The sequence below is a fragment of the Lontra canadensis genome, unplaced genomic scaffold (genome assembly GCF_010015895.1).
Source record: "Lontra canadensis isolate GAN:19392208 unplaced genomic scaffold, GSC_riverotter_1.0 scaffold53, whole genome shotgun sequence".
NCBI classification, from domain to species: domain Eukaryota; kingdom Metazoa; phylum Chordata; class Mammalia; order Carnivora; family Mustelidae; genus Lontra; species Lontra canadensis.
In genome coordinates, this window is record NW_022631047.1 from 8,399,427 (window position 1) to 8,413,392 (window position 13,966).

At 48.1% G+C, this 13,966-nt stretch overlaps 1 pseudogene; it reads right to left on the reverse strand.

Moving 5' to 3' along the window:
* Positions 1–3,494: 3,494 nt before the first annotated feature.
* LOC116877565 lies at positions 3,495–12,350 on the reverse strand (annotated as a pseudogene).
* Between the last annotated feature and the right edge of the window lie 1,616 nt (positions 12,351–13,966).

Sequence of the window (13,966 nt, forward strand, 5' to 3'; positions counted from 1 at the left end):
GATGCGCCTTCAAAAAGCGATCTAGGTGGGGCAGCAGGACACACTGCGGATTCCAGTAATCCCCCTCCCAGAAAGTGAGGGTACTGCTGGACGAGCTGTCCCAAAACAGCCAGGTCAGCATTCCAGGAAGACACCAGAAGCCCAGGAGTAACTGAGGAGCATCTGAAGGTCAGGTAGGGACAGTGGGAACCTCGGGTGGTTCTTGAAAGGGTCCGTAGACAAAAGGACGAGACTGATACAAAGCAAAAGTTAAGCAGGGCTTTATTTCATGCCAAGCATCGAGAATCAAACTGACTGGCCAGGGCCGTCTCTTGCAAAGAGGCAACCCCTCCCAGTCTCACAGACTAACTTTTATAGAGTAAAGGCCATGTGGTTGAGCCTGGCCACACACAGGTGGCCAATTGAATTACAATTCACCCTATAGTAGTTATTTGAACTAGCCCATCACTCTGGTCAGAATTGGCGCCCAAAAGGCAGGGCCCACATTCTTGGGTGGTTAGAGAGGTGCTTTCCTGATTGGATGTGTCCACCTGGCCAAACATGTCCTTGGCGGGTAGGGAGGTAATACATGTGCTTTCACTGATTGGACGTTTCCACCTGGCCGGACACGTCCTTGTTTCTGGGCTCCGTTATTTTTGCCCAGCCTGACACGTCCTGGTATCTGTGCTCCGTTATTGGGGCTATTTGGCCGTATTTCACCAATTCTGTTTCTAAGAGCTTTCCTCTTGGGGGGAAGGGGCAGGTTCATTCTAAGTTTACTGCATAAACAACAAAATGGCTCACTCTGGCTAAGTAGGCCCTTACAGTTTTGCCTAGGGGCAGCTCCCATCCCCCTAAACCCTCAGTGTGATGGCTCCACTGGGGGATGGGGGAGGAACCATGCCTGGAGGACCCGTGGCTCCACTGGTGGCCAACTTGATCTGTGCACATGTGGGAAAACCTGGCCACACCCTCAAAGAATTTCTGGAAACAGTACCCATCTCAGTGGCAGCTGATGTGGGAAGTCAACCTTCCAGCTGCCCGAGGCGGGATCGAGCCCCAGACCATCATGCTAGCCAAAAACAGAAGGAGGAGAACCAGTTATTCATTTCAATAGTTTCTGAGTTACTGGTTTGTTCCTATGGTTAGTATATTGTGCAAGGCCTTGAAAATGTCCTCTTCAATGTTCTCTGCTGGAAAGGTTCTTGAAAAATCTCTGGTTTATAGGTAAAATCATCCAGAATTGACCTTGGTTGTCACAGCCATGCTGGGAAAAGTATGGAGTTTCCCCCCCCAATACTAAAAATAGTAGTCCTGTATGATCCCACTACTGGGTCATTTGCAGGAAATGGAGTCAGTTTCTTGAAGTAAGATCTGCACACTCTCACCCAGTCTCCTCGAGGAGGGGCAGCCACCCTTAGCAACAGGGTACCCATGTGGGAAGCCTCCCCTCGAGGCAGGTGCCTTCCTAGACAAGGGGCTGCCCCAGGGCTGGGAGGTCTCCACAGCAGCGCATTCAATGTCCTGGTTACTAGGAGGAGACAAAGTACAGCACCAGGCCAGTGAGGGTCAGGACACACTGCCCCAAATATGGCACATTGGCAAATTAAATATAGAAACTGAAAGAATTTTCCATAGAGCAGAAGCAGGAAGGTCCCTCTGATCCCCAGCCATCAGCCCTCCTTCCCTGAAGCAGGTCAGAATACTCCCATGTGGCACTTTCTCTCCCCAGATGGCAGGGAGGACATGCTTCTCACCAGAGTCAAGGAATTTAGGGCCACAAAGGCTAGAGGAAAAAATCTGGTTAAACTAACCTTTATCTTCCTAGTTACTTTTTTACCGTTTACCAGTACTAGCTCAAACCCCCATGTCTCTCAGTTCTTCACACATTGATTGCTTCTTTGCCTAAAACGTAGAAGAACTCTCTGCTTCAATTCCCTCTGCTGGTCTCCATATTCTTGTGAGGCTCCCAGCAAAAAAATCAATACACTTTGTTAGTTTTTCTCCTGTTTATCTGTCTTTGTCAATTTCAAGACCCAGCCAGGGACCTTAAGAAGAGTTGAAGAAAACTTTCCTCTCTTGCAGCCCTGGACCGGAGGTGGGGTGGGGGGTTGGGTGGGATATGTCAGAAAAATCCATCCCGTCTTCCTGACCTTGGTTAAAACTGCCCTCTGCTGGGAAGTAGCACAGGGCTGTGCAGGGCTGGGGGAGCCAGGGAGAGGCAGGTGGAACATGTAGGAAGCTACCTAACCCTCAGCCAGGGGACTTGGCCCCACTGACCGAAGGGAGGGGGGTGGGAGGATGGGGTAGCTAGGTGACAAGTATTAAGGAGGGCACATGCTGTAATGAGCACTGGGTGTTACAGGCAACTAATGAACCACTGAACGCTATATTAAAATCTACTGATGTAGTATATGTTGGCTAATGGATTTAATTTTTTTTTAAGATTATTTATTTATGGGGCACCTGGATGGCTCAGTAGGTTGAGCCACTGCCTTCGGCTCAGGTCATGATCTCAGGGTCCTGGGATCGAGCCCTCCATCGGGCTCTCTGCTCAGTGGGGAGCCTGCTTCCTCCTCTCTCTCTGCCTGCTTCTCTGCCTACCTGTGATCCCTGTCAAATGAATAAATAAAATCTTAAAAAAATAATAAAAAAATAAAGATTATTTATTTATTTATTTGACAGATAGAGATCACAAGTAGGCAGAGAGGCAGGCAGAGAGAGAGGAATGGAAGCAGGCTCCCTCCCAAGCAGAGAGCCCAATGCGGGGCTCAATCCCAGGACCCCGGGATCATGCCCTGAGCAGAAAGCAGAGGCTTTAAACCACTGAGCCACCCAGGTGCCCCTAATGGATTTAAATTTTAAAAGTTAAATTAAATTAAAAAATAAAAAATAAAACCAAAGCAGAAACCATACATAACTCAGAGGAATCCATGCTCCTGGAGGCTGAGCTAGTGGCCACACCCCTGGCAGTCAGGGGTCAGGGCACTGAAGTTCTGAGAGATGGCTCAGTGCAGCCCTGCCCCTGAAGCCCCATGGCTGTAGCAACATGCAGGGACTGGGAGGGAAGACCCGACTGGAAGCCATCCTGGCTCCATGGCCGCTGCAGGATCACTCCCAGCCCCACCAGGCCGTGTCTGTCTAGAACCAGGAAGAAAACCTTTTCCCTTGATTGTTTTTTTTTAAAGATGGTTTCTCAGCATTGACACAGAATCATCCAGCAAAACTGGAGCCGTTCAAAGCTGCAAATGACCCAGAAGTTATCAAAATGTAGTGAACACAAAGAGAGGACCTTGTGTCCCCAGGCAGGCCTCCTGGGCGCAGGTACAACTGGAGGCCCTGGACATGCCCATGTGGGCAGGGCTGGGCTCCACGGTCTCTCTTGAGGAGACAGAAATAGGAACCTGCTCTCAATGCTCTGCTCAGGACAGCACCCCCTGATGGAGATGGGAACAGCCCCTCATGAATCCCAGATGTCCTGGTGATTCTTGGGCATAACCTGAATCTCAACTTCTTCATGAAGGGTGGGGAGGGCAGCCCAGCCACCACCGGTCCCACAGGTCCTCCGGGTGTAGCACGTTGGTGGGCTTGTGGTCCAGCGGGTACCTGTTCAAGTGGCTCTCATTGCGCCACACAACCTTGATCCCATTGGCCAAGGTCGATCCCCATCACTGGGTGACAGGCCAAGGTCAATCAGTGAACCTCCACCACCAACCCCTCAAAAAAGGCCCCCATGTAATAAACGTCACCCTGGTCCCGGGGATGTGGGCCTGGGACTGTGTCTGGCACTGGTAGCTGAAGTCTTCATGGGACACCTGGTAGAAACTGGGGTGAAGGGTGCCAAAGAGGGAGGACAGGGATCTCCATGCCCACATGGTCGCAGAACTTCATGTTCTCACCCACACACGGCAGGTCATCCACCTCACGGAGGAAACGCTGCTCACAGATGCAGCTGACCATCGCCATGTGCTGCATGGAAACATCCTGCCAGTGTGGGGTGCCAGGGACCTCAAGGACCACCACCCTCCATCCTTCCTAGGGGGACATACAGGCCTGGCAGCCCCAAAACCACAATGAGAAATCACCTCACACAAGTCAGAATGGCTAAAATTAACAAGTCAGGAAATGACAGATGTTGGCGAGGATGTGGAGAAAGGGGAACCCTCCTACACTGTTGGTGGGAATGCAAGCTGGTGCAATCACTCTGGAAAACAGCACGGAGGTTCCTCAAAAAGTTGAAAATAGAACTACCCTATGACCCAGCAATTGCACTACTGGGTATTTACTCTAAAGATACAAACATAGTGATCAGAAGGGGCACGTGCACCCAAATGTTTATAGCAGCAATGTCTACAATAGCCAAACTATGGAAAGAACCTAGATGTCCATCAACAGATGAATGGATAAAGAAGATGTGGTATATATACACAATGGAATACTATGCAGCCATCAAAAGAAATGAAATCTTGCCATTTGCAACGACATGGATGGAACTAGAGGATATCATGCTTAGTGAAATAAGTCAATCGGAGAAAGACAACTATCATATGATCTCCCTGATATGAGGAAGTGGAGATGCAACTTGGGGGGTTAGGGAGGTAGGAGAAGAATAAATGAAACAAGATGGGATCAGGAGGGAGACAAACCATAAGTGACTCTTAATCTCATAAAACAAACTGAGAGTTGCTGGGGGGAGGGGGGTTAGGAGAGGGGGGTGGGGTTATGAACACTGGGGAGGGTATGTGCTAAGGTGAGTGCTGTGAAGTGTGTAAACCTGGTGATTCACAGACCTGTACCCCTGGGGATAAAAATACATTATATGTTTATAAAAAATAATAATAAATTTAAAAATTTAAAAAAATATATCTCTCTGCTGGTTGCTGGAGAAGAATGGGCTCTGTACAGTGGGGGACAGGAAACCCTAAACCTAAGCCCTAACTCTAACCCCACCCTAACCCTAATCAAACACTGTGCTCAATTTTGAGGACTGACAGCTCTACTCTGAAATCACAAACAAGCCCATCATGCTGGCTCTCACTCCTTGCTCAGTATTGCACTGAAAGTTCTACTCAGAACAATAAGGCAAGAAATAAGGAATCCACATGTGAAAGGAAAGAGTAGAATGAGGTCTATTCACAGACCAGAGATGACAGCATCTTATACAGAGAGCTTCCTAAAGAATCAACAAAAATGATCACAGCCAGTTCCCTAATTCCACAAAGTTACAGGACAAAATATCAATGCACAAAAAATCTCTTATTTGTACACACTAGCAATGAATCATCCAAAAAGGAATTTAAGAAAACAATTCCATTTTAGGGAACATTGACATTGACAAAATACTTACAAATAGATGTAATCAAGGTATATGTCTTATACACCAAAAATTATAAAACATTGCTGAAAGAAAGTAAGGGAAACCTAAGTAAATCTGAGGATACCTCATGGTGATGAAAAGACATACTAATGATAAGATGGCAACAGTACACAAAGCAATGTGGAAATTCAGTATTTTCCTGAGAAATTTCACAAAGGCCTTTGGGAAGAAATGCACAAGCTAATTGTAACAGTTATATGGAATTTTAAGGGACCACAAAATAGCCAAAACCACCTTGAAAAAGAAAATCAAAGGTGAAAGGCCATACTTCCAAAGTTCAAATCTTAATACAAAGCAACAGTAAATAAAACATTGTATGCATGTATGGTATGCATATGCCCTGAAACAAATAATATATTATATGTTAATTAAGTGATTCTAAATTCACACACACACAAAAATAAATAAATAAATAAATAAATAAATAAATAAATAAATAAATAAATAAATTTTTTTAAAGTATGCATACAGATCAGTGGGATTTAACCGAGAGCCCAGAAATAAACCCCTTCATCTATGGTCCACTGAATTTTGACAGGGGTGGACAATATTACACTGGGGAGGCAGAATAGTCTTTTCAACAAAGGGTCCTAGACAATCAGCTATCCTTGTACAGAAGAATAGAACTGGACCCTTACCTCACACCACGTATACACATTAACTCAAAACAAGTTAAAGGCTTAAATGTAAACCCTATAAACCTATAAACCCTAGAAGAAACAAATGGGGATAAATCTTCATAACCTTCATAACCTTGGATTTATCAATGCTTTTAGATCTGACACCAAAGCATAAGAAGACTCCAGACCAATCATGAAGCGGGTGTGGATATGCAAAGGAGCCTGCAGGGCCCAGGCGCAAGGATCATGAGCAGCGAGGCAAGCGGCCGCTCCCTGACTGCAGACTCTCTCAGGAGCCCCAGGAGCCGAATCTGCGTGAGCACAAAGCCCAGAAAGGGGAGACCCCTCAGCCCTGCTCACAGCACCACAGGAGGCCATGTCACCACACACAAAACCACAGGAGCCCCAGTGTCTACACAGCACGACCTTCCTCCCTGGGGTCCTGAGACCACGCAACACCTCGCCAGTCCCTCCTCAGGCAGCTTCTCCTCACCTTCTCCTCAATTTCTCCTCCAGGGGCTGGTCCTGAGGGGGCTGGACTGTTGTCAGTGTGGACACAGCCCCATGTCCTCCACAGTGGGTCCTGTCAGTGTGGATGTGGACCCACATCCTTCCCAGCTTGTCTTGTCAGCATGGGAGCAGCCCCACGTCCTCCAGAAGTCTCCACAGCAGGTCCTGAGGAGGCCAGGCTCCTGTCCCAGCTGAGGATGCACAGGCCAGGCTCAGGGCAGGAGCTGGGGTCCTGCACCCTCTGCAGGTGGTGGAGGGCAGTGGAGGACTAGGGAGCTCACCCTTCCATGGAAGCACCTGCTCCCTCCCGGGGTCCAGCTGAAGCCATTTCATTCTGGAAATTCAAGCTGCATGGAGCCCAATATCCCCCAACTTCTCAAAAAATAGCTAAGGAACAATGAATCAGAAACAATATGGAATGACAACAGTCCCTGACCCAAACGGTGGCACCAAACATGACCCTGACCCCAATCCAAGACCCTAACCCTAGCCCCCAACCCAAACAGTGTTCACAAGAATCAAAACATAGAAACTGCCAATATCCACCAGTGGTGAACGCATAAACAAAGTGTGGTGAAGGGATTGAATTTGGGTTTAGGTTCAGGTTTCAGTCAGAGTTCTAGATCAGGCTTTGGGTTTAGGGACAGGGTGAGGATTTAGAGTGAGGGGCAAGGAAACAGAGTTGGAGTTTGGGGCTTTAGGTTTATGATTTAAGGTTTAAGACTCAGGGCTTCTGGGATAAATTTTAAGGTCAAGTTTGGGGTTTGGGTTCACGCTGGGATTTGGGTTCAGGGTTCATGGCTCAGAGTTCTGGTTTAGGGTTTGGGTTCACGGTTCAGGGCTTGGATCCAGGGCTCAGGTTCAGAGTCCAGGCTTTGGGTTCAATTTCACGTTTGGGATTCAGGGTTCCACTTGGGGCTTTAAGGTCAGGTTAGGTTTCAGTTTAAAGTTAGGGGTTAAAGTTAGGTTTAGGGATGACACATTTTCTTCAGTTGTCATGGACACAAAATTTCTATCTGGACTTTCTAAATCTGAAATGCATTTGTCTGGGTGTCAAGAGCTGGTTTGTATTTAGGATCTCAGTAACTCCCTACCGACAGCATTCTGATCGCAGGGTCTCCCAGTCACCCAAATTCGCTTTTGTCTTGGCTCAAACATACCCTTGGCAGAGAAGGCCAAGCTGGTGCCAAAGTTGGGATGACTCTACAATGGTAGGGGTGTGAAACCAAATATCGGGGAAATGTTCATGGAAAATGAAACAGGAGATAAATAACTGGTCGACTCCTGATTCTTCCCCAATAGCAAAGACCAAGTCTCCAATAGAATCTAATAATATTCCCTAGGAAGGCCTATGGTACTCATTACCAGTACTGAAAGAGGGCCCCTGCCCCTGCATTAAACTAAGAATCACAGCAGGACACTAGGATACTTCCTACTTTGTGTCAACAATAAAATTTTATTAGTTGGCTGTTCCAGTGTACAATTTGTGGAAGCACTGACATTTCCCTTTCTCAAATCCTCATCAACACATGGGTAAAATGCAGGCAACATTGTAATGCACTGCTCATTGGAATACCAAATGCAAGGAAGGCTATCAGAAGCAATAAAAAGGTATCGAATATGATACTCAGAAAAAGCACCCTTGATGGGCACTCAATGAGGATCCCTAACCATATGATCTAACATCTCATCCTATGGAATTTGCCCATAAAAATATCAATAACAACAGCCTGCTGACCACCATAACCACCTCACCATTGACCTCTAGGCTTGTAATACACACTCCAACCGCTAGAGACATACTTCTCAGCAGTAGAACAGCACTTGCCCACTCCCAGTGGACCAGCTTTTCTAGTGAAGCCAAAAAATCCCCCTCCTTGGAAATCCCAGCCATTAGGACACAGTCACAGAGACCACACCCAGAACTCAATAAAGGACAGACATTTCATGAAGTGGTTGCTGCAGATCACCACCACTCTGAAGAAGTAACTCTACAGTGGGGTCCAGGTCTGTCTCTTCCTGGGATTACACGGGGCACCGCATTCTTCCATTACTCCATCCTCAGAACAAAACCGTGACTGTCCTCATCAGTCCTATGTGCAGGCTCACAGTGAGCCCTGCCAAAGCCAGACACCTTCTTGAGAGCACTCAGCCTCTCACGCCTGTCCTAGCAGGTGGAGGGTACTGTCTCCCCGACTTCTGTACCAACTAGAAAATACTTGGAACAAGTCTTGCCATACTCCATGCAAAAGACATATTCTCCATCTGCAAAATCATGGATAGTGAAACGCCATGGATTCCCTGCACCTTCTTGAACCTAGATAAGGTGGAGCTACGTCTTGGCCAGAGCTATTATCCCCAACCACCCCCACTCCACACACACACACACACACACACACACACACACACCCTTCCCTTGTGCACTCCAGACCAGTTTCCATCCACTTTGCTCATTCTCAGGCATTGTCTCTGCATGGTAGTACAGTAGAACTGAGGTGCTGGGACTGAGGTGCTAGGTGCTAAGCCAGCACCTTGGACCCACTTACTATCAGAAATTAATACTCATTTTATTAACAGATGCATCCCAGAAGAAATTGCCACCATGGCCATTAGAAAAGTCATTACCTAACAGCCTGTCCTAACAGCCTGTGCCAATCTCCACAGCTCCACTCCCTGGCTCCAGGGATTGGCTCATTTATGAGCATGTGACCTGGTCCCCGCCAATGAGGTGGGAGGAACCTCTGGTCTCAGCCTACAGAGCCAAACAGGGGGTGGGCCACCCATGCCAGGGGCTTTTCCATCATGACTGCAGAAGTGGTACAAGCCAGGCCTGAGCCAGTGCCACAGAGGGCCCAGGAAGCCAGGTGTTCCATAACATTGCTGAGGGCTCAATCAGACTTGTCCTGAAGCCCACGCATCCTAGATCCTCCATTAACTCAGAGAACCCCAATGTGCTCATGGTCTTGACCTGAACAAGATGAGCATCGGTGTGGTATAGAACCCACAAGATATAGAACCCACAAGATTTTCCGCCAAACAATACCTACATGGAATTCAACCACAGACAAATGTGTTGTGGGAAGCTCGAGGCCTCTGGAGATATGGGAGGGGTAAGGTGGTAGGAGGGAATTCCTGAGGCCTTAACTGTTGGCCAATCTCACAATCATCTTTTTTTTCCTTTCAAGTGCAGGGGCCGAGGTCATGCAGGACAGATCCCAGTGTCCTCCCACTCTGCCCCTGGAAAAGAAGAGCCCTCTCCCCCATCATCCATCCTATTGCAGATCTGGGGTGTGGGAAACTACCACCCATGGGCCAAATGGACCTCCCCCCATATTCTCTCCATCATGTGTGTCTGGAACATTAGTTATGGACAGTCTGTGACTCCTATCAAGCCACAATGTAAGAGTGGAGTCATTGTCAGAGACACCACGTGGACTGCAACACCTAACAGAAAATCTTTCCAGAAGACTTTCCAGAAAAGTCTGTGCCAATCCCTGGCCTCCAAGATCCTAGGATCATGTCCCTTCTTTGAGGAGAACATAGCGCCTTCTGGGTCAAATCTAATTTCTTCACCCCCACAGGCAAGGACTTCCATCCTTATAGCCAGAACTCCATCTCCATCCTCCTCTACTGACACATTGAATGGCGCGTCTACAGGTCTGCAGCCCAACGGGAATTCACTGTTGTTTCTATGGCAGTGATGCTCAGAAACAGAGGTGTAAGTGTGAACTTATGAGGGTGAGCATGTGTTTCCTCTTTGGTAGCCAGAGTGTGCAAGGGAGATACAATACAGTAGCGTGCTTTTCTGTCCCAGAGGAACAGCCACACAATGTGGTTGCATAGTGATCTCAGAAGGAAGCCACCTTCACAGAACAAACTTCATCTGGGAAGACTCCCAAGTCCCTTGTCCTGGACACTAGGTTCCACTGAGGCTGGGGGCACACAGAGGGACAGAGACTCCCCCTGCCCATCAGGGTTTGTAGGATGCCTACTGTTCCAGGACAAAAGATCCCGAAACCACTCATCCACCTGTCACCCAGCCAGGCATCTGTGAGAGAGATCTACTCCAAGCAAAAAGGACAGACATAGAGACAGTGAATGACAGCCTTATGTGACAAGCATCATGACAGGGGACACTCAGGAGGACAGGGGGTGTGCAGGGTTGGCCAGACCTGGGGGTAGGGGAACAGGGAATGCTCCAGGGGGGTGATCACAGCTGTATCATGACAGTGGATGCTCAGGAGGACTGGGGGTGTGCAGGGTTGGCCAGACTGAGGGGGCAGGGGGGCCAGGGATGCTCCAGGAGGATGTCACAGCTGTGCCCTTGGGTGGCTACATGTGTCAGTGTGACTGGGAATTGGCCAGACCGTCAATGACAGTGTGGGCAAGGGGTGGTGTCCCTAAATGAGGGAGTCCCACCTGCACCTGGTCCATCTGTTTGCTGCCCTTGAGCAGAGCAGAGGATGGGCTGAGCTGGGTGTGGCTGTTGGAGGGAGATGGCCAGCTGGCCACAGATGCTACCTGCCAAGTAGCTGTAGGACCAGGTCCTGGTCCTCAGCTAAGATGAAACAATCATTATGTGTAGTGACCTATTTCTGGGGACAGGTCACATGCTTAGTGCTTTGATGACTATATCCTCTCCCATTGTATTTTTTAAAAACACCTTAGGCAGGTAAGATAGGCCTACAAAAAGCTGTCCATAGTTAATGTATGTAACTTGACCCTGGCCCTAACCCTAATATCTAGTTAAGAGATACTCGATTTAGAATACTGCTCATAAATTAGAGGATGGTATTCAGGAGCTAAGGAATTCAGGAACTAACCTTCTTTGGTCTTATTCTCCCTTGAATCCGGTAAATGGGAATACGTTGGGCCACATGCTATCTGGAGAGTGGCCACACGGGGGCAACAGTGAGTACACAGTGCCCCAAATCCCACTGCAAAGCCCATTCTTCCTTCATCCTGTCCAACCTTGTTCATTCAATGTTTACAGATCATTGTATAGATGATGAAAAGTGTGACTTTGTTGAATTTTTTAAAAAGCAAACTAGTTCTTTCAACCTGCTAAGAACAGAAGATGTTTTCTAAAATCTCAGACTTGGCGAGCACATGAAGGCCCAGGGGCCTGGGAAAGGCTATTACTATGGAATCTCTTCAGGTCTACTTAGAAAACAAGGATGGCTTCTATTCCGCTTCTCTTGGGAAGAATTTGTGTCAACTATCAGCCCGGAATCCACACAAAATACTGCAGCAGCTCAGAGGAAAACAAAAGGAGAATCAACAGCCTCCAAAAGCAGAGACAGCCACACCCAGGAACAAAGAAGACAGACCATGGAAGGCTCTGCTCAGGCCAGTTTGCATTTCTGTGGATCCTCTGGAGCTAGAATCCCCCCAGTGCCCTCTGGAGCTGCACAGAACCCTCAGAGTGGGGGAAACCTGCATGCAACCCTTGAGGCCACCCACACACTCGGCAGCCCCCCAGGCCACAAACCTGGAGCATGAAGCCCCATCTGAACCCCGCTCTCCACTCAGCCCCCCTGGTGACCTCACCTCAGCGCCAGCAGTTAGGGCCGGCTAGTTTGAGTTGTCAGGCTTCCGTCCCCAGAGGCCTGGCCTCCCCAATCCCCCCAGATTGGGGACCCCTGAGCCATACCCCAGGACTCCACCTGCCACCCAAGAGGAAACCATGCCATTTGGACCTGTGCAGAACCCTCAGAGGGGCAGAAACTTGCATGCCCCTGTGAGGACACCCTCACCTTCTGCAGCCCCCTGGGTATAAACCCGCAGTCGGACATGCTGCTTGACCCCGCCCTCAACTCAGCACCCTGGGGAACTCGCCTCAGCACTGGCAGATAGGCCGCCATGCCCTCAGCTCAGCTCACCTCAGGGACACTGTCAGCTCTAGGCAGACCTGGAACTCCCTCTGCCGCAAAGCTCTGGGATCCCCCCTCCTTCTTCCAAAATTACACTGGCCCAAGGCTTTAATGAAAAAGGGAAAAAACTACCTCCTGAATGCTTAACGCCTCCTTTCCTCTTCCATCCTATTTCTCTCCATTGACCTTTGTACCTGGGCAAACTGTAAGGAACATATGAATGGAACATGGACATGCTCTGGGATCTGAATCTTTCACTGCAGCTTTCTGAGGACTCCTTGTGCAAACAGAAACTAGTGTATCCTACCACAGTGTGTTTGAAAATGAAGAGCGAAAATCACTCCATTTTCACCTCACCCTTCATGAAGCAGAACATGGTCTTCTTTTCTTCATTGACTTCAACTCCAATTCGCTTCCATGCAGTGTTCATTCTTCTGCTTCAGAGATAGGATTTCGTGATTCCTCACCTGCACAGAACACCCAGAGCTCATCACAAGTGCCCTTCCTAATAGCCATCACCCATTTAACCCTTCCCCCCACACCCTTGCCCTCTAGCAACCCTCCGTCTGTGCTTCAGTGGAAGCACATTGGCCTGTCTCCCCCTCACTCTGTTCATCTGTTTTCTTTCAGAAAATTCCATAGGAGTCAAGTCATGGGGTATTGGTCTTGTCCTACTGCTGTTGCTGAGCTTAATCCACTCTAGATCCATCCACATCCTTGCAGATGGTAAGATTTCATTGTTTTTGAAAAGCTGGGTCCTATTCCATTGTGTGTAGATAGAGATAGAGATAGAGATATGGATATAGATATAAATCTCCCACATCTTCTTTCTCCATTCTTCAGTGAATGAATATTGGGACTCCCTCCATAGTTCAGCTATGGTTCATAATGCTGCCATAAACATCACGGTGCTTGTACCCCATTGAATGTACATTTTTGTGTCCTTTGGGTAAATACCTAGGAGTGCAATTGCTGGATCCTAGGGTTGTTCAGTTTTTAGCCTTTGGAGGAACTACCATACTCTTTTCTAGAATGGCTGCAACAGCCCACATGCCCATCGACAGTGCAGGTGGATTCTGCTTTAAGCAGAACCTTCCCTGCCAGCAATTTCCTAAGGAGGAAACGGAAAACCTGTGGGATAACCTGACCCAACCAGCATCAAGCAAGAAATTCACTCCAGGGTTCATGACACCAAGCCCCTTGAAGCCACCAGCATGCCTCTATCCAAGAGAATTCCCAAAGACTCCTTCTGACTTCACCACCCATGAAACTACAGAGAAAATATGGCATATCCAACTCTCTAGATGGTCCACTGAGTGAAACAAGAAAGTCAAGCTTCCTTTTAAATCGTTCAAGGCTCCTTGGAATCATTTTGAATTTTCCCTCTGCCCTCATTGAAACTCTTTGGATGAAAAGATGAATCCATTGGGATACATCACATTTAGCAAAGGAGGAGGCATCATCCATGTCTCTATCTGACCACAAACAGCCACCTCACTCTAGATGCCGGCCATTCCACCACAGCCTAGGCCCAGTGAAACAAACACTGTTAGATGAAGGAACACATTCTATATTAAAAAACACACGCAGTGGGCGCCTGGGTGGCT